This window comes from Passer montanus, unplaced genomic scaffold (genome assembly GCF_014805655.1).
Source record: "Passer montanus isolate IOZ18808 unplaced genomic scaffold, ASM1480565v1 scaffold10, whole genome shotgun sequence".
NCBI classification, from domain to species: Eukaryota; Metazoa; Chordata; class Aves; order Passeriformes; family Passeridae; genus Passer; species Passer montanus.
In genome coordinates, this window is record NW_024356505.1 from 5,931,973 (window position 1) to 5,954,506 (window position 22,534).

General features: G+C 39.1%; 1 protein-coding gene across 2 annotated transcripts in view; it reads right to left on the reverse strand.

The window, feature by feature from the left end:
* Positions 1 to 22,534, reverse strand: part of RARB (retinoic acid receptor beta) — a 323,420-nt gene that overhangs the window by 242,320 nt on the left and 58,566 nt on the right. The gene's annotated exons all lie outside the window — the stretch shown is intronic.

Consider the following 22,534-nt stretch of genomic DNA (forward strand, 5'->3'; position numbering starts at 1 on the left):
CTTCAGCCACTTCAGGGTGGAGAGGTGGGAGCCATGGTCAGTGTACGTGGACTGCAGCAGGGAAGAATGCGGCTCTACCTTCAGCCACTTCAGGGTGGATATTATCGGTGTCATGTGTGAGATTGAGCAAGAGGGGCTGGATCTGGAAGCAGTGGCAGCTTCATGGAAGCACAGTGAGTGTTACACCAGACAAGACCACCAGCAAACGAGGGGGAAGTGCTGACTTTGAATGAGAAGTGATGGAGCTTCATTTCATTAACTCTGTCTAGAGGAAGGAGGAAAAAAAAAGGGAAAACAACCCCCACATCCCTCCATATACCTTCCAGTCTTTAAAAGCCACCTGAAAAGGAAGTTGACTTTACTTCCTTTTGGAAAATTCAGGTATGTCCTTTCATGATTACTAAATGTGGAATGGTGGAAACCTCAGAAGATGATTTGTCTCTCTCACCTACTGTTCTACTAGCGGAAGATGGCAGGACGGGTGGAACTAGATTTTCTTTAAGGTCTCTTTCAAACCAAACCATTCTGTGATTTTATTTGACAAAGAAACAGGTGTTTTTATTTTACTTTAACTTATTTAAAACAGAGATCTAGAATCCCCAAGTTAAAAGAAATCACTTTACCTAGCAGGAGCATCAGATGACTCCTTCTTCCATTACTGATGCCAACTACAACATGGAGGGCAAAAATGGCCAAGCTGTGAAAAACAGCTTGTTTTTTCCAGCCTACCAATGGCTTTTGTACCTTTTTCCACAGTACAGAGGCTTGAAGAGACAAGACTCATTCTCAAAGTCCTTCTCAGACATGCTACAGATGAAAAAAGATTTTCCAGTAGGTTATTTAATCCATGGCCCACCTATAATTACTCATGCACAGGAAGAGAAACTTCTAGTTTCAGGCTTCTGAAAGCAGATTAATGAAAGTGCCTTTGTTTGTGGGGAAAGGGAGCAGGTCAACTTGCTTAAAACGATGCATTTTTGCCATATGTAGGTAGAAAATAAACCCATCCATCAAGGATATATTAAAAATAGATGAAAACTGGCTCCAGACATAAGATTACTTGGTGAAAATGCCAGAATAATGAACATGGAATTTTTATTCGATCAACTCTGAACAACAGGGGAGATTAGTTTATGCAAACTCCACAGAACAAGGCTTTATTTCAGAAAGTAATCCTTCAATTTAGCCAAGATTTTGTTTGCTCAGAGACACAATGGAACAGAAAAAAAAAGGAAAGAAAATATCTGGCATACAGAAAGACAAGCCTGTGTACTGCACTTAGAAACAATTAAAGATGTGCTTTGCACCAGAGTAAAGCTTTTAACTACTGGAATAGGCAGAGCCAAATCTCGTATTTTGTGCATACAGTTTAAACTGCCAAACAGGGTTTATGTACCGATTAGAGGAGATTATGTAGAGTGGTACAGCAATTTTTTAAAAATACAATATTATTACAAAGAACCCCCAGAGGTTCATATGAAGATGGTCTCTATTTCATAGACAGTAAAATCACTGAGGCATATCATCACAGCAATGACTTACTACTCCTGAAGGAGCCAAGGGAGTCAAGCTCAGGGCTGTTAATGCAGGGAACAACCCTCCCCTGCAACTGAACATGCAAAAAACCAGTTTACAGCTCATATCAGGTTTTTACTGGACTTTGACTGAGGTCTTAACACGTCTGCATCGCCTGTCAGCTTCATCAAGCTTTTCTAAGGAATTAGGACAAATTAAAAACACCTAAAATGTTTCATTTAGGAAGTCTCTACTTCTTGTCACTCTAGTAACACCACTGGTGGGTGTAAATCTTCACCAGACTTTTGGGAAAAGTCACTTTCACAACTCTACCACGTGCAAGGGACAATATTACACACTGGATCATGCCCTTCTGACATTCAAGTTGGGATGTCTCAGGCCTTACTTCAGTGTATGTTCAGCGTTCTGATCAACGTAAGGCTATTTATCTTCACTACAAACACAAACACTTACATCACTTAACAGCTTTAATTTTTTTTTTTAAATAATCTTCATTTTGTGAAACACATTTAAAATTATTAAAAGGCAACAGCAGGACAAGAGCACTATAATATAAATGTAACTGGATTTTAGCAGTACATCCAAAGTGGAAACCACTGCATGTTTATGAGAAAACAATCACATTTTTCAGTAACAGCCCTTCTCTACACTTTGATACCAAGAGGGAAAACTGAGGTGTTTTTCGTGGACATCAACAGCAATGCCAGCATTACTCATTACTTTGCCAAATACTCTCATGCTTGGATGTTACCTGGACCATGTCCCACCTCCTCACCTAAACCAGGCAGTGCACTGCTGTGTGCACTCTGAGTGTCCTTGGCACATCACCCTGTGCAGTATAAAGGCACAGATGCATGTCCTAGCAATGACCATGTGCTGTGCATGCAGTATAATCATCTTTGCCATGTTTCCTCCCATCCCTCCATGCACTCCAGGAAAACTCCTTGGAATATCCTGTTCTCCTGCTTCTCACCTCATCTTACCACCATCCACTAACCACACAGGCAAACCTGCAAGGGAAGCAAGACCAAACTGCATTTTATGAAAATACACCCCCAAGGCAGCTGCCCATCACCACTCCATACCTACTTTTGGGTGCAAACTCCACAGGCTCTGCAGACCCTGCTCCCACACACAGAGGGCTTCTGAACCCCACAGAAGGAGGATCAGTACTCTCAGCTTAGCACAGAACATGCAGGTGATGTTTTCAGTTGGCACAACAGCTCAATAACACTCTGTTTAAGTATGTACAAAACTTATCTATGTCTCTGTGTTCTATCTCAAACCTGAAAAATAAATTTATCATCAAGAAAAGTACACGATTTATGTAGCTGATGGTACAATGCACACCAAAGTCCTCACAAAGAAGGCAAACATCCTCTTTGACCAGGAGATTGCACAGATTACAAATTAAAAACACAACTCAGTTCTACCATTGCTGCTACTGTCTCGTTACCAAAGCAGAAAAAGAAAGAAAAGGTAATTTTGGGAGGGGTACAACATGCTGACAGGACAAATCTAGACCTCGGGATGATCCTGATGATAGACTGAAGAAATTTCTCTGAACTACTGACTGAGAAAGCCTCCTTGAGTGAAGCTGCCCTGGAGAAAAAAACATCCCGTAGCAAAGGGATAACAGGCAGAAATGAAAGATGCAAGAAGCCAACAATAAAGATAAAACATTGTTTGCCAATTACTACTCTTTCTTTTTTGGAGCTGGCAGCAAAGAAAAGCAGCCCAAGCCAACCACACTGTCTTGGAAGAGATCTCTTTCCAGCCTAGGTACCAAGTTATAACGCAGTTTTCAGTAACTCCTTATTTCTTCAGTGCATCCAAAGAAGGACTAACAAGAAAATGTGCTTTTTGTTTTGCCCTCTCTTCTTCTCCAAATTATCAATATTCTTTTAATGCAGGAGACTTTATGTCACTTTCAAAGAGAAAAATTCAATTATGTCTATCATTCTCATGACAGGAAAATGCCATGCTGAAGCTGCCAAGAAATAAAGTGCATGGTAAAATCATCCTGAAGATAAGCAAATGTTTAAGCCCAGAAGGAGGAAGCTTCTTTCTTCTTCCTGTCCCAGAAGGAAGAAGCAGGACACCCTGGAGAGCTGCTCTTACCTTCTCTCTCCGGCTCTCAGGACCACTGTCCAGGTGCCCACAGCACTTTGCACCAAGAGAGCTGGCCCTCATCTAGCCACAATCAGCTCAAGATGCTGAAATAATTTCAAGCAAGATTTTCCCTACTCACAATTTTAGAAAAGCAATTCCCAAACCTGAAGGAGTTCTCCATTTGAAACACACCTTTGGGTCCATACTTTTTCTACAATAATGAGTTCAAACAGAATTAGATCTCAAGCAACAAAATGCTGGAGCTCTTTAGACAGTGGAAAACAAAGGAAAATAGACATCACATGAAATAAACTGCTGGGCTCTGTGTTGCAGTGGACTATAAGGCAAGGAAGAGAAATGCTGTCAAACTTCAAGGGAAAAGGGCATCAGGCAGGTAATAGCACTATTTACAGAAAAACTCCATTTATAGAGATGCTAGCAAAAAAGGGGAGCAAGTGCCTAAAACAAAGAGTCCTTACTGGCCTGAAGAAAAGCACCCTTACATCAATGTCAGCCACCAAACAGGCTGCAAGGACTTTGTGTCAGGTCCTATTGAAGACTCCACTGTAGAAGGAACAAGGAAAGGGGCTGCTCTTCCACTTCAGTTGAAATTTTTTCCCTGGTCACAGCAACACTCTGTTTTATTCAGTCTGCAGATAAATGTTTGCTAAATAAAGCTAATTGAAAAACTAAAATATGCAAATATATAGCCCAGAAAATTTATAGGACAAATACTGGGGTGATTGAACACATGAATAACAAATTTCCATAAAAACACATGAAGAACAGAAGAGTCAGTTTCAAAATTCCAGGAGTTCTCCAAATGTGCCTAAGAAAGTGCATAGAAAATAAAATGTAAATATTTTATGTATTGTTAGCAAAAGCAGTTGTGAGTGGCATTATAACTGCTTAGCTTCTTATCCTGCATAATATCTGAAATATTACTTACCATCAAGTCACTGACCTACAAAAATACTGGAAGAAAGCAAAGGCAATGTTTTTAACTACAATTCAGAATTCGGATTATGAAATTAGAAGTAGGTAATATGCCTTTTAAAAGTTAATTATATGGATTTAGAGATACTTCATAAGCCTGTTCAGAACTCTTCAATAGTTTGTCTCCTAGTGCTGCTCTTCCTTGATGCAGAAATTAACTTTTTTTCCTTTCTATTCTGATTTCCAGCAATCGAATCTGCTTCACACATCAATGTTAGCATTCCTATGAAAAATTTTCCTGACTGACAAACCTGCTGTGGGTAAAACTGTGATGAGACAAATCCAGATTTCCCTCTGAGCAAAAAGGTTTCAGGGCAACATTCCCATTAAATGATGATGAATTATAGCGAAATGTTGTGTATGAACACTGGGATGAATATGAAATGAGATCAGCTTTGTTAAAGTCACCACAATAAATATAAGATGAATCAATGAATACTGGGCAATTACTGCTGAGCCTTTTAAAGCTGTCCTACTGCAAATGCACTGCAGGCACTAGAAAGATACCCAGACTTGCTATAGCTGCAAACAGGCAGTGCCAATACTGATTGAGGATAAAAATGCTCTACGAGTCACAACTTGGAAAGGGAAACCAGTGGTGGCCACAAAAATGCTTAGGATAATGAAGGCGCAGCCACCACTCCATCACAGCAGTCATCCATCCAGGCAGCAGAAATAGCAAGGAGTTCAATTTCGCCAAAATGTGAACTTGAAGACAATTTCCTACTAAACTTAGGGCTTAGGCTTGAGCCTATGCACAGGTCAAAAGTAGAGAGACTGAGCTCTGGAGAGCATACTCATCACTAAAAAAACATAATCCATGGCAACTATCTTTCTTGAAGTTCAGCCATGGAGGGAATCACCCTTGCTGCTCTCACCCCAAGAGGGTACCCTGCTCTGTTCAACATTTTGGTCTGGCTGCGTTGGTTTCCTTTACCCCCAAAGACCCTTCTTACCACATAAGTAGCTCACCACTTTCAACTCTGCAAAGAAATTTTTTTTTAGGTGATCCCCCTAAAACTGTGCAGCGGAGCAGTTCAGTGCCATACCACAACTCATCAGGCAGGCACCAATGAGTTCATTCTGCTGAAACTACTGCTGGAAGATGATAACCAGGCAGAAACAGAGAGCAGCAAAATACCTAAGTAATATTTGGCTGCTAGTAGAGAGAGAACAAAAAAAAAAAAAAAAAGAAAAAGAAAGGGCTGTGGAAAACCAGATGAAAATCAACACTGCGAGCTACTGGCTTGAAAATAAACCAGCTTTCCACCCGCCAGCAGCAGCAGCACCAGCAGCGTACTTGCAAGTCACCGAGATCTCTCTGAGGCTGAAGATTTGTTCCTTGCGGTGCTGTGACCCATCATGGCACAGTTCAGCGAGGAACCAGGTAGCTGGGTCATGCGATGGGCAGATGCACGTGGGAGAGAAACCCCCGGGCTGCCGGAGCTGCTCTGGCTGCCGGAGTCCCCTCTGTGACCAGCGAAGCACAGCAGCTCTCCCGCCCCGAGCTGCTGCAGCCCGGGGAGCAGGGGCAGCCTGAAACCTGGGCTTATAACCTCGTTTGGATGGATACCTGACACACTGAAAAAGTCAGGTCTTTAAAAAAAAAAAAAACACCACAAAAACCACCCCTTTAAGATGTTAAATTTACATGCACATCACACAAACAATGCAGAGAGACAGATCCACATTCTTTCTCCTTTCAAACTAAACTTCACATAACCTGTTTTGTTAAAGCCATGCCCTAATTTGATAGATGGGGAAACTGACTCCCTCTGTCCTGTAAAAAAAATGTAAAAGACAAAAAAGAAAAAGAAATTAATACTAATAATCCAGAGGATTAGGGCTCAGAGGTCAGTGCATAACCTTTTAATGAGCAAGGTATTTAAAGACTGATGACACAGTATATTTTTATTCTTCAGTAATTCAGTACAAAAGTTTACATTGATTGCTTAAAAGGCCATTTGATTTTATTTCCCATATTTAATTGTTCTTAGTGCCCAATAAATGGGTGACTGAAAAAAGTAAAGGATAATTTTATTCTTCTTGTATCATTAAAAATACTGTCAGCCCAACTCCCTCATTCACACGCCCTCTGCATGCCCTTCATGTTTGCACAAAACCATGCGGATTATCTGTTTTTCATTACCACCAAACCCAAAACCCCCACAGTGCTCAGGCACTCTAACCTGAATTAAACGTCTCACAGGTGCATGAACAAAAAAGGAGGTATTTTACCATTCCGAAGCAGAACTTTATTAATATGACAAAGAAGAACCATAAGGCTGGCACAATGGAATTTTGTTTTACCTCAGAATTTATATCTTCAATGAAAAAGGGCTGCCTGCTAAGTCCCTATGTCTTATTATGGCTTGAACCTCTTTAGATCTTGCTCATTAAACAAGAGCTGCAAGTCCTCAGACCAGGAAAACATGCATTTAAACACATGGCTTAGCTATACGCCTAAAGTTCAGCATGGACTTAAATTAGCTCATCATCTGCTCATCTTTCTCCTTGTCAACAGAGAAGAAATGTGAAAGACATAGGAAGGGTTCTCTCACCTATCCAGTATTTGTTGTATCTCACAACACAGTTAAATTATGCCACTCAGTGAATATCATGACAACTTCCTAGGTACAAAGTTATTTTTTGCTTTCCATGAATTATAGAGTTATCTGGACGATATACACAATTCCTGGGTTGCTATTTATGCAACACCCAGTCACTGTGGGTGCTTGTTGAACCCACCTACATACTTGCACAAATCCAACTCACCCAAACCCAAAACAAAAAAACCTGTCATTTTTTAGTTTCTCTCTTCAGCATTTCTATGATGTAAGAAATTATTATCACCATTTTCCATCCAGGCAGCTGAGGTACAAAGAAATATGGTTTGGATTTACAGACGGTTCTGAGGAAGTTTAAAGCCCAGATCACCTTATCTTAATTCCTAACATGTTAGCCTTACTTTCAACAAACTCAGAAGGTGAAACTGTTAATGCCATTGAACTCAACAGGATATTTTACAATGATTTCAACAATGTCAGAATTTCATCTTCTAATGCCAGAAAGATTTTTATCTAAATAAAATCTGGGACTTTTTCTTTATAGCAATTCACAATATTTTATCACACACCACTGAATTACTGAAAAGTTAACTTGATTCGCTACTTCATTAAAGCGAATCTCCCTCAGTGGAAAATACAGATTCCTAACAAAAAAAAAAAAAAAAAAAAGTACGTAGCATACAACAAGTTTCACCAAAACACATACATGCATATAAAAGGCAATTTTTAAAAGTCTTTTTCATGCACCATTCAATATTGATGATCTCAAAGATCATCCCTGTAGAAAGGAATATTGAAACATGAACAAAAAAGGAAATAGCATAAAATGTCTTTTGAAAGATAATCATGTAGAGTTTTTGAAATGCAATCACATAGTTGAACTAGGACAATTTATATTGGATCTGTAATCTACTTAAGTATTTATTGATTGACACCATGACAAAATAACTGTTGCCCTAATAGAATTCACATCCAACATTTTTTAGGTTTTCCAAATAGTTCACATGGTACATTTACATATAAATCAATTAATATTGACTGATTGATCAATATATGCACAGTATGAAAAAGAGTTTTGGCGGCTTTATGTTCTCCGCAGAGCAGCTTTACCTACTGATGATTAATTTTAATTTGCTTTAAAGGATTCTATTGCACTGAAACTTTAATTAAAAACGAAATGAGATAGTCTATAAAGTCTGCATAGCATCAATTACCTAGACTTGATATCCTGCACTTCGCCTACCCTCTGTACATATGGTTTCTGTTAAAATAATTGGAAAGCACTTCTGAACAATGTCACCCACACATCTATTCTAAGAGTGAGAGGATATATTACCATTAAACATCACTAATATTAATAAAGAAACAATTAATTCTTCATTATCTATTTCTAAAATACACCATCAGACTCCTTCAGTTCAAACACAAATAAAATGTTACACATGCCTGTCAGTGAAATGGGTAATCATCATCGTTGTTGTAATTTATACTGCTTTCTGTTGTAAGTCTAATGCCTCATTTATTTATAAGGCTTTTCGGCTGACATTATAAATAGCCTCTTTGAAATATTAAAAAAAAAACCCAACTAGCTCTTATTAAGCAAACTCACATACTTCCTGTCAACGCTTTCCTTATAAAATGTTGATTTTCATTCACATTGCACATTTTTTGGTGAACAGGCAACATTTATGTTTATAAATGTTACTGTTTCATTAAATTAATATGTTTCATTAAAATAAAATGTTACTGTTTCATTAAAATAATACTGGTTCACACAAAATAATATTTTCCACTGATTCATGTATGTATATAAAAATATGTGTTTAGCAGATTAATCTCAATCCCAAACTAAGAAAATCCATTATTTGAAAACTGCTGGTGAGCTTACACTAGGAGTAAGTCTGCTCAGCAGCTAGTCTGATTTAAAGACCAACCCTACCAATGCTGTTTTGGATCAGGGACAAGAACAGTTCAATGTTTTAATTATTGAAAAAGCATGGAATTGTCACAGTCCTACTCAGCTGCAGCCAGTATCAGGTTACAAGCCTCCGTGGTGTCTCTGGCACACTGCCTGGACTATTTACTGCTATTTGTAAATTAGACACTTGTGTAGGAATGTCAATTTTAAATATCTTTGTTTAAATGAGCCTGATAAGAGATGACCAGATATCCATTTATATGACCACTAAATAATTGCATCACACACATCCAGCTTGTGAATTTTACAGGACAGCTAATAACAACCTACAAGGTAGCTTGTGAATTCAACATTAAAAAGAATAAAGCCATCAAAAACAATAAAAAGCATACTCTATAAAGCTGTAACAACAAAAACACCAAAAAAGTCAACTACCATCCATAACAAGAGCAATCTCTGAGCTCTCCATTTCTGAGAGTAATGGAGAGTCTAAGGTGCCTCTATCAATCCTTCTAATACAGCTCCAGCAATTATTTTCCATACTCTACATCAGTAGGTTAAAATATGTTTCCAATGCCTAACACAGCAGTCATTAAAGTTTCCCCTGGTTCAATCAGCATAACTAATGAGGCCACATAATAACAGAACGCAATCTCTAATGAAAAGCCCAACAAAGTCTCCCTGCTACAATACTGCTCGTGATTTAGTATTCTCAACTTGTCCATCCTCCATCTTTTACTCTGTGGATATTATCACCACTCAGAAAATTACATTTCAATGAACTTGTCAGGAAATAAGTCATAAATTAATCAGGCAGCATAAACCAATTACACTCATTTTCTGTGTGTTTTCTTCCAGGGCCCACGCACAAATGCAGTACTGGCTGCACTGGTTATTCTGCTGACTGCTCAGAAAGGCTGCAGGCTGTGAGCAGGAACACTGCTGGAAGGAGTGGGAAGGTATCTTTGCTCTGCTGAAGCCATCACAAGTACTGTTGATGCCAGAGGATATTCAGCACCAAAACACTGCTATTTTTTAAATTTTTAAATTTTTTTTAAAGTAGATACAAATATCTATACAAAACTGAATCCGTTCAGGAACTTTGAAAAGTATCACAAAATACCCAATGTGAAAACTTCCAGCACCTCAGCAGATTTGCAAGTGTGGCCCTGTCTATTTCTAGTTGTCAGTAGTGACAAAAAAAGGTGCCTACAAGACTTAAGTTGTTGTTATGAGTATTTCAAAGTCACATTTGAGAGTACCCAAAGCAATTTATGCCAATGGCAATGGCTAAACTGACAGAACTGAGAGAGTATTCAATGGATCCCAACACTGCTAAGGCAGCACCCAGCTGTAAGGCAATTCCACTCTTCCCTCCAACTGCTAGAAAAACCTTTAATACTGACGATGTTACTTCTAAAGCATGGGAAATGAGCAACAGGATCATGTGAAATAGCAGTCAAGAGCTGCCATGCTAACAGATTCAAATTGGACACCTCTTGCTCCAGGCTGTGTGAAAATTTGGGAAGAGCAGCGCACCGGTTTAGCGCCTCTTGTTTAAGGCATGATGTCCATCTTCACAAGCAAGAGAACCAGAAAGGTTTTTTTCTTTTTAACAAATAAAACTCAGATGCTGAAACGCAAGGCACACTCTACCATGGCACAAAATTTCACAGCAAATTATTCAGACGCAAAATCTGAACAACACAGGCTTGTGGTCCTGTAGAAATGAGCCCAGTTGACACAAAATGGCACAGAAACTCTTTGTTTAACAAGGAATGTGAGTCCACTAATTTACTGCCTTCAATGGATTTAGCAGGACTCAAAATAGATGCATTTTCAAATAGCAAGTTTCTACCTTGATATACAATGAAGATTTTATGCATGCAAACATACTCTTTCCATGTATTAAATATTTCAATGAACTCTTAAACTTAGTCCTGCAAGAGTAATTATACAATCACCATGCACCTGCCAGACTCTAGACCTTCACAGGGCACCAACCTCCTCTTTGTGAATATTGTCTGTGCTCTGTCTCAGCTGGGAAAAGATCCAAGTGGGTTAAGCTTCGGGAGCTCATTGTCATTGCCTTCTTAAAGGCTGAATATTGTTTAACCTTTCCCCTGCAGTCTGCATAAAATTCCTAGAGGGCAGTTTGAGGCTTATATGGACAAATTAAAAGTGGGATTTATTAAGACTGGAATAAAATAAATTGAAATAAAATATGTCATGATGCATGTAACCTCATATTTGGCATGAGGTAGGCCAGAAGTGCAGTAAAAAATTAAGTTACAGCATTTAAAAAAAAATTATCTACCAAGCACTTCTGCCACCAAGCTAGCTGCCAAAGTAATAACCCTTCACGACTTTTACAATTCTTTTCTTTTCATTTATCCTCACAGCAGACAGCTCCTACCAAGAAGTCATGTGCTCTCATACTCTTCCCTATACTAATTTCAAAGTGCATTTATATACCTTAATAGTTTCAGATCCTCTTTTTTTCCTTGATTGCCCATTTTATGTTATCATCCTAAACACTTTTTTAAAAGTAGAGCCCAAAAAGCTCATAAATTCACAGCACCAGTCAAGGACATGAGAAACTGAACCAGACATTGTACTTTTCACCTCCACTTCCAACAGCATGGAACAATGCTCACAAAACAGGATTATTTGAGCTTGTTCAGGAACTGACAGCAGTAAAAATGGAGCAACACTGGCTTGGAGACAGGCTCTCCTGTGTCCAAGTCTATGCCCATGGCACACTTGCTCCATGGCTCAGGCAAACCAGACAGGCCAAAGGTTATCCTCTGCCCACTTTTGGTGAAGCCACACCTCTGACCACAATACAGGTATCTCTACAGACAGCACATCTGACATGTGCATCGTGCTGCCAGAAAAATACAAAGGAAAAAATGGAACAGGTAATCCCATTCTGTTCATAGAAACAAAAATGGAACAGCAGCACCCACACATCCCTACAAAGACTGGAGGAGCCAGTAAGACCCCATGCACCATGGTGACAGTGTCAGTGGCTGCATTTTCAGCTTTTTGCTGCTTTGCAGTAGGTTTTTCCCAACGTCTTCCAACAGCAGCCAGCCCCACAGCCCCAGAAGGATTTTAGAGAAACTGTGCTGCTCAAACCTTTAACCCAGTTCACTGCAACCACAAGCAGGAAAGCTTTAGCAAGCCAGTGGGTCTTCTGCAGAGACAAAAAGTGCTCACAAAACAGTGAATATTCTGCAGCACAAGTTCATTTTGCTATCCCTGGTTCATCTCCATGCCACAGTGCAACAGCCTTTTTAAGTAAAACCTCTTTTCCAGCCAGCTTTCATTCTCATGTGTTTAATTTCCTTGTATTATCCCAACTGCATCACAGTGGGTCATGCTAAATTATTTCTCTTCATTTTCTTCTTTTGGTTCTGTACATTTTCATATGCTTCAAAACCAGTGAGGTACTTGTTGTGCCCCATCCTTTCAACCTCCATTGGCAAATATTTAAGTCTTTCACATTTGTGCTGTGAGTCCATACTTCCAGCACCTGAAGTTTGTTTAGTTCACTAGCTTTCAGAGTATAAGCATTCTGGTGTCAAATGCTGCATCTTTACCTTCCAAAGGAGGATATAACTCCAGTTACACTCACTTCAGGGTTTTTCTATTCTGGGAAACAAAGCAAAACAAACAAAAACAAACAAATGCACTATTTTCCCCAGTTGCCCTTAATTTGACTTCACTATGGTCCACATTAACAGAAACAGCAGCTAAACTGTCTTTGAAACTTTATTCACCATAGCCAGAAAAAAAAAAGAAGGAAAAAAAGACTGGTGAAATGCCTTTAAAACATGCTTTAATCTAGCTGGAATGCCATAAATTGCTTCCAGATGTGCTCCATACAAAAGTCAATCATAGCTATTTATACTGACACTCTACAGTCCAAACAATCTGAATCCAAATGCCATGTCTCTGCTACAATAAAGCTATAAATGTCAGTCTTGTTGAATCTGGAGAGGTGTTGAAGAGTTCATGCTAGTTTGCTTTCTGGGCTATTTGTTAGCCAGCAATTATTTTCAAAAAAGGAAAAAAAAAAAGGGGGAGAAAAAAAAGGAAAGGAAACAAAAAGAAACTTTTAAAATAGGTCCTTTCCTTACTGAGCTGTTCTTACAGCACACCTGACACCTTCCAATCATGACCTTGAAAGTGCCACAGGTTACAAGTTGAAATTCATTTCATAAGTTAGAAAAATGTAGTGCTTAGGCTCTGAGCCAAGAATAACTGAAGGGCTTGGCAAGGCTCCCATGCCCTCCCCGAGAACGAACACACACGTAGTACACCTGGGACTAAATGAACTGAAGTACAGTAAAATGACACACTGACTACAATAATACTTCTATTCAAAAATCTTCCAGGGTACTGGGGGGAAAAAAAATAATTCTTGCTGTACGGAAAAAAAAAAAAAAAGTTTGGAAACTGTACCCTCATCTGTTGTTTTGCATGCAACACACAGCCATTAGAATCAAAGTAGTCTTCACCTGGGAAAGACTTTACCAGCATTTAAATTAAGAGATGACCTATGGAGTTATTCCACACTGTTTCAGGGAAATATATTATTTTTTGTAATCTCCACAGAATTTTCTCGTTCATTTTTATAGACTTCATTAATACTCTTTTCCCTCCCCTGCAAAAGTGCACCTGCAGTTCAATTTATGTATAAATGTTCAGAGTTTTAATTCTGGATTTTTGTAAGCGAAAGACAACAGGGAATTTTCTTATCATTGCTTGCAGATTGGGGATTTAAAGCATTTCAGAAAAATCACAACATGTAATGACTTTAGTCTCAGTTCCCTGACTTTTTATTTCCCTTGCTGTTTGCCTCCTACTCCAAAGATTTCCTCTGCCTTCCTCAGTTCCTTACCTTTTTCCAAGTCCAGAAGACCTTCCCTAAAATGGAGCTGAAGAATATTCCTCCCTCACAGGTTAAGCTGTAGCATGGACTGCCATTTTTAACTACGCATGTTGAGAGAAAAAGTCAGAAAATGCACATTGAAAGGATAACATTTTGGTCTAAAACTTTGAGAGAAGGAAAGCAAACTGTACAAGACACAGTATTTCAAGATTCAAACTCTGTGTGTGAGTGTATATATATGCACTAAAAAAAATAAATTGAATACTTTAGAACAAGATTTGTCTTCTCAGTTGAACTTACTGGAAAACTTCAGTTTTTAATAAATCTCTTCAGTCAGAGGTTATACAAATGACTACAGAAGCAGCAAACATAATACCTGTATTTAAGAACGGGGGAGGAACCTATCTAGTGAACTACTGAGCTATCAGTCTGGCCCAAACATTAAGCCAGGTTTTGTAACCTATTTTGAAGGAATGTAATTTCTGTGTAATTGCAGGGGGTTGGAGCAGAGATAAGCAACAGAGAGGCAGAGAAGCTCTTCAAGTTAAAAGACAATTCTGGCATAAGAAGAAAAGATTAAGACTTGGCTGCGAATCCACTAAGAATGGAATTCACAAGCACGCGCCTAACCATGAGGAGGGCAAGATGCTCCAGCCACTGTCCCATGGGAATGAGATGGAGGAAAGCCCTACCATATGGGAGGCTGAGAAATTTACACAACTTCAGTATCCGGCAACAGCAGGGGATCAAAGTTGGTGATGCACAAGCTGCCTTCCTCTCCTGTATCAGCCTACATTCATGTATCTATCTTTATTCCTGGCTGCTATCAGACACTGAGCAGTTTTATTTGCTTTATTTGGTTCTCCCAATAAAGACATTTGAGTCTTGCGAGAAAAGCTTGGGGGCTGCTAAAGCCATAAATAGAGGGTACCAATACCATTTTTCATCGACATCTTTCTATCAGTGTATTTCTTCCTTTTCTTCCACCCTTGTAGTGATACCAACCTTCAAAAACCTTGTCCTTCCATGAACCTTACTTCACAAAACACCATGTTATTGTATATCCTCATACGATCAGAATTTATACAGAAAGTCCTTCTCACATCCTACCTCACTGTAAAGGCCTACCACGGTCTCTCTGAAGCCTGCCCACACATTTTCAACATTTAAAGACAAATGCACACCCAAAGGAAGAAACTAATTTACTCTGTGTCCATAATCCTTACTATATTCTCTCCATCAAAGCACAGTGATCTCCCTTCAAATGTGCATTAATCCTTCCATTTAGATGCCAAACCTGAACCTAGGACTTAACAGTCTTCTCATGGAGCACCAGCCCCACTCTGGGATACAACAAAATAAAGTAACTATGACAATAAAAACAACTAACACTAATCACTATCACTGGCTTTAAACTCTGTGAATCTGCTCTGCTTTTGCAGCTGTGCTGTTTCTTCTGAGGCACCAGTGGTGTTGCCAGCAGCCCAAATGTTAGTATTAATTCAACCCACCCTTCCTATCCAACAAAAAGTACCATATCTCCAGATCTGCATAGCTTCTGCATTTGTGATGGCTGACCCCCAAAAAGAGATAGAAGGAGAACAAAAGTCACTAAAGTTACAAAAATATACAATATAGCTACTGTTTCAAACAAACAGGTTTGAAGCCAATATAATTTCTAACAATATCATCCAATGTTTTATTTGCTTTAAAGTTGTCATCCTTTATTGAAAACAATAAGCCTTCCAAAACAAAGCAAAACAACACAAAAGCAAAAAAAAATTAAATTTTTTTAAAAGAGGGAGAGAGAAAAAAACCCTCATTTCATGTTTAAAATTATTTACTATAGCTTTAAAAGTAACAAATGAAGCACTTGAGTCTCAGATGTGCAACCAGTAGGGAGTTGGCTCGATGCATCAGTTTTTACACCTCTTGCAGTTAAATCAGAGATCCAAATGTAAAATCTAGCACTCAGAGGTGAACTTATAACACTCCCTGGAGGAGTGTGTCCATAAACCATTCACTGGATTACACTCATCCATACAGTACTTTATTTTATAAATCCACTCCCCACCAAAAAAAAAGTAAAAATGGAAGGGAAAAAAAAAAAAAAGCTTAACTAAGGTGAAGTTAAGGTTGTGTAAACTATAGATCATTTTTGTCATCACATGTCTAAATCTCTGCTTTCCTTTTTGAGATTTCATTAGTACAACTTTCCGGTGTTTTTATCTCAAATGGATTTGTTTCTCCAAATTTGCGTCTTGGCCAGAAAAGGGATCCAAAAACACCCAATGACATATGTGGCACAGCCACGCGTGGCGCAGGAGCACTCCCAGGTCTTTAGCTCAGCACAGCTAAAACACTTTCGAAACTGCTGCGCTGACTTTTCTATGGAATGTCCTTAGTGACAGTTCTTTGGGAGTTTCACATTACGCCTCATGTTCTTATGAGTCTTCCAGACATGAAGTCTTTCGCAATGTATTTCATAGAGTCATGGAAGCATTAAGGTTGGAAAAGACCTCTAAGATCATCAAGTCCAACTATTAACCCAGCACTGCCAAGCCCACCACTAAAACATGTCCCTAAGTGCCACATCTAGACAGCTCTCAAATACCTCCAGGCTTGGCGATTCAGCCACCACACTAGGCAGCCTGTTCCAACGCTTGACAACCCTTTCTGTAAAGAAGTTTTTGTTAATATCCAACCTAAACCTCCCCTGGTGCAACTTGAGGCCATTTCCTCTCGTCCCACTGCTTATTACTTGGGAGAAGAGACCAACCCCCACCTGGCTACAACCTCCTTTCAGGGAGTTATAGAGAGTGGTAAGGTCTCTCCTGAGCCTCTTCTTCTCCAGGCAAAACAGCCCCTGTGCTCTTTCAGCTGCTCCTCATAGGAATTATGCTCTAGAGCTTTCATCATCTTCCTTCTCTTCCCCGAATGTGGTCCAGCTCCTGAAGCATGCATGTAAACATGTGCACATACTGTGTATGCGTGCCCACACACATGTACAGGTACAGACACACACAAACACACACACAGTCTGGAGCTAGAACTAGAATGAATAAAGATCATTATAGCTTCACTGAATTCAGAGGAATCTCCATCAGATGAGAAAACCTGAGGACAGTGAACCTGTCTGATGGCCTACTGACTATTTCAAAGTTGACAGGACATAATAAATATGAAGATTTCCGAGGTCCTTCATGATTAAGAAAAGGAAGCACATGCAGTAATGACAGAAAGAGTGGGAGTTTTGTCCCAGTGAATACCATTCTCTTCACGGACTAACAAACAGCTCCCACTGTCAGCTTCTTCCATGTCTTTTGTTTTATTAAAATTGCAGAATGGGTGGCTTCTGTGGCTTAATAGTAGTGTTTGATTAGACAGTCTCCACTGACCATAATTTGTGTATCTTTTGGAATATGACAGTTATACAGATTTCTACATTTACTGTCATTTCTCAGCTATGCCTGCATGGATTTATCATGCTCCAGGAAAGCTTCCTTTGATTCTCTACTAGTTGTACACCACAGTCTAAAAACAATCTTAAACACAGTTCTCAAAATGTGCATTAAGTTCTCGAGATTTTTTTTTAGCTGTCTTATAAATTGACATTATTGAAAGAAATATTTCCAACTTTCAAATTTTGAAAACTTACCCTAATTCTCACCTCCCCCAATTCAATTCAAACATAAAATGGAGTTCTACTTCCAGTGGTTCAAGTTAATGAAAAATGTAAATAAAAAACTCAATTCCTCTACGGGTTCATCAAACTTTGATTGAGGCAGAGATAATTTTTCACACTATTATCTAACACTGTACTCACAGTTTATCCTCAAGCCCCTTGCCTGTAGCTATGAAGATACACACTGAGAACACACTGGATTTGCCACTGGAATGCCCAGCTATCACAGATCCATTTCTTGCTGCAGTGGGGATGGGACCAGCAGCAATATCAGCTCACCTGCAGCTTCATCTTCCTCTCCATCTTTGACTGACTCCAAACAGTGGTCAAACTAACAGCACTATCAATGTCAAGTTGATTCATTACATGACCCCCACACCAAGGAAAGATGTGCTCTGAGAATATGCAAAACTGGCTAACTCAATTAGTCAGTACACGTAATTATGCCCTCAAGTGTTAGGAAACTGAAAAACCTTTTTGGTTATAAAATACAATGGGAATCTAAATGTTATGGTTAGTAAGACAACAGAGCATTACTCATGCTGCATTTTATCTAGTACTTGAATGCAGCTCTCCCAATGCCTGATGTAAGATTTTCATTAGCCATTATACAGCTGAACGGGAAAGCTGAGCCAGAGAACCAAACCCACTCAAAGACACAAGCATGTTAATAAGTTGACAGCACATGCTATAAAATACTACTGCAGGCCTCTTACGTGAGTCACAACCAATAACTTTTACAGCAGGACAGTCAATAAAGAGTAACCACCACCCCAAAAAATGAAGAGTGTCTTGGTGAGCAATTACAGGTAATGGTTTTTTTGCCTGTTTAGTGGCCAAGCTCTAGAGAATAATCTTCTCCAATTACACCGTTCTCACGCATCATGCCATACTTCAGTGACCACATCTTCGTGTCAATGTTTTTTAATTCTTTTATCTCCCCTAATCTTCTGCTTTAAAGAGCTACCCTAAGTCTTTGCTTACATCATTCTGCTGAATTTCCATTACCACAGAAAAACATCTGCCCCTATTAATTTTTGCAGTGTATTTTGTGGTATGTTATTGCTTTTTTTAAAAATCAACTAATAAAATCATATCAGAGAGTTTTTCAGTGCAGCCTAAGCAAACACTGGTGTGTGACTACAATGAGGTATAGTACAGTGTGCAGGAGAAGTCAGAGGCTGAAATGAGAATACAATTTCCCATGAGAGACTTCTATGTTCGAGCCATTTAACTTTAAAACTAGTTCAATATTTGAACAAGACACTATTTTATTCCCATTCAAAGTTTAAACACAGATCACTTCGAAATCAATCATAAATTCAAACCTCTTTATTTTACAAACTGCTTCAATATTTAAAAGCTTTTTTTCTCTCTTTAATGTAACTGCACCTTCAAGGCTGCAGAAGCAGAGCTGACTTTGAGATCCTTAAGAGCAATGCTATTTTCCTGCCAACACATACAAAAGGCAGTTCTAGGAAAAAGAAAAAAACCCACAAAGGCGAGGTTGTACTTTGCTTCAGAGTTTAAGAACAAAGTCTGGACAAAGAACACACAGCCTAGTCTTCAGCCCAAACTAAAGTAAATGAACTTGGTGTGGGTGCTTTTCAGGGCACACCACCATAATTCCTTGTTACTGCACTGCTTTTGTCCTCACCTGCGTGCAAGGAAAAACCAGATGAGTGGGATCAGTGCAGACAAAAGCCAGACCTCCTTTAGGATGGTACAGAGTGAGAAATCTGCAATTCAGAAGGAGGATGCAGAGCCCATTCGTGGCCCACATGGTGGCTGATGGTGCAGAAATGCATGGCTCCAGCTCTGAGACGCAGAAAAAATAATTCAGCCTGGTGAAATAGCAACATTTCACACCCATATATCATTTCATTGTGATGATCTTAAGAGTTCTTGGAGGTGGATGTTACATTTGCTTGTTTTTAAACCTTAAAACTCGTTCTTCAGATGGGCAACATACCACACAGAGTCAGTAATGGAGAGGTGAAACCAGGCAAGTTCCAGAACTGTGTCAGTGCTAGCTCTTTGGCACATGCCACTCTCATCCAACTAATTTCAGCACCAATTTGTTTCTAAAAATTATCTTTTGTGCCCTCATCTTTGTACAAAGCTCTTTTTCACAAGTCCAGAGCATACAGCTCAGCACAAATGTAACACTACAAAAATACTCATATCAAGTAGAAAAGACAAACTGATTGCTCTAAAGCAAACAGATATATTAACCTCAGGGTTGCCCTGTTCTGGTTTCTGGTCAACTACAGTCTTCACAATCAAGTTAGAAGATCCCTTTAAAAAGGATTAAGCATCTGTACTATTAAGAGACCACAGAACAGGAGCAAGAATTAGGCTGTGTCTTTGTGATATCAATGCACTTAACCACCCATGGCTTTGTATGAACCCAGGAAGTATTATTTGGCTCTATGTATAGCAGCAGGAAAAACCTGCCTGCATGGCAAGTCATGCTGCTGCAGTAGTATCTGAATGTCACCTTTCCCAGGAGAGGGCAGCTGTCATTCATAACCACCTCTCCTTAACTGAAAAATGAGGGGCCCCTATTTCCAGGAAGCCATAGGCCAAGAGCATTAGGCAATAAATGAGCTTTACTTTTTATGTATAACTCCAAATAAAAAGAAATCAGTTGTAATCAACGCAGCATTAACATACTGTCTTGTAATATTTCACATAAAACATGTCACTGAAAACTCAGTATTGAGCAGGAAGGAATTTGATGAATCAAGTAGATGAAGCCAAGATGTAGTTATTAGATGCATTACATCTTTAGCACATCATCTGTAAAAATGTCCAGGGTAAACTAACGCTCCAGGGGAAACCTGACCTTTAAGAGGCTCCCTAATACTACATCTAAATTAATGTCAGTGACAGGCACTTCAATCTAAAATAGCAGGGTTCTTTCATTCTATCTACACTATCTATTCATCCATTTATTTGTGTGTAAATGTGTGTGTGCATAAATGGATTTGTGTCATTCTGCCACTGGGGGAGTGGGTGGGGGACAAAAAGAGCTCATCGATTTTTTTTTTATTGTTATTTCTATTCCTTACCACTCCTGTGCATATTGTTAGTTTTCCAGGATTCATCAGAAACCTTCCAGCATAAAAAAAAGGGTAGAAAAATTATTTTTTATGGTAACTACATATACTTCTCCAAGGAGGTATCAACCTTGAAAAACAAACACGCTTGAACCAGAGCAGGATGGAACTCTTGCAGCAATCAATAGAACAAGGAATTCTGAGTCTGTTTTAAAGAGCTGGGCTGGGCTCTGACATGACCGGTGGTCAAGATAAAAATCATAATTGAGATCAATTTTGCTGTTTCAAAACAAAACACTGAAAATAAATACAGTAGAAAATGCATTTCTGCCTTGGAGGAAAAGAAACAAATGAAAAATACACTGCAAAATACCGATCATAGAATAAATTCATGGCTGTTAGTCAAATCAGTGCTAACTGTAGTGGCCAAACCTTCCCTCACTTCTATTTTTCATTCAGTTTTGGCAGTTTTATGACCAAGGGATGAGGCCATTGCAAAGCAGCCACCCTGATGACCTTCCTCCAGGCTTCTTATGGTGCTCTTCCTCTCTTGCCAACACCTCAGAGATGACCAAACCCATCTAGACCTGTGGTCCTCTGTCCTTCCACTACTCAGAGACAACTGCATAACAACAACATACCTTTCAAGAGGTATGTCTTCATGCAACAGAAGCTGAAACCTGTTCCTTGATGCAAAGGATTTACCCCTTGCTTTGAAATGAGGACAATCACATTAGCTAAATCCTGGTGAAGTAAAATTGTTAAGTCCTTTCACATTTTGTTGATCAGGAACCCTTTTATTGGAATATTTTTCTTTTCAAGCCTCTAACTGGTCTTTATGCTGTGAAGAGCTATCTCAAGTTTTAGTTACTTTATGTGTGGTTATATTTTCTTACAAAGACACAATTGATCAGGAATTACCATAATCCCACACAGAGAAGTAGTCCTAGAAGCACTGAGTGCATAAAACATTAATGTCAGTAATGCAGACATGACAAGTTTCAACTCTCCTTTCAGCTAAACAATCTGCCTCTTTCATACTAACATCACTGTTCAGCCATGGGCTACATAAACAATGTCAAACCTGGTTTCAATATAAAGTGAGCACATTAATGTTCCCACTAATATACATTTCCCAGTAACCACTCCATTAGATTGCTTAGTTCAAACTTCATGACATATCCCATAACACATCAGCCAGTTCAGATTCACAAGCTCAGAAGATACAGATATTCCAAGTATTAAAAAAAAAATAACTTTCTTGTGTGTGTACTCAAGAGCCCTGCTAATACAAAAACTCCCAGGAGGCTCTCAAGAAAACAAGCCTGTGTGGAACACAGCCCTCCTCTGTTCAGTGAGAGGTGGTTTTTTTGGTTTTTGGGTTTTTGTTTTTTGGGGTTTTTTTACAACGATCTTTCACTTATTTCTTCACAGAGACTAAGTAAATGGATACAAAAATAAAGAGGTGCTGTTGAGAGCAGATAATCCTTTCTGTAATCTCAGATAATGTATCCAAGACCAGTGGATCCAGGGACGTCTCTCTTTAACCTATCCCAAAAGCAAGTCAGTTGAGAGGTTAAAAAGCTTTATGTACATGATGTAGAAATTCCCTGATTTGGTTCACTACAGACCCTCTAATTATAAAGCAAGATCGTATCCCAGACACTTGAACTTTGTCTTTTCCCTGACACCCAGAGGCAGCACAGCAGCATCAGTCTCAGGGCAGTGGACGTGAGAACTCCCCCACTGCAAGGCAAC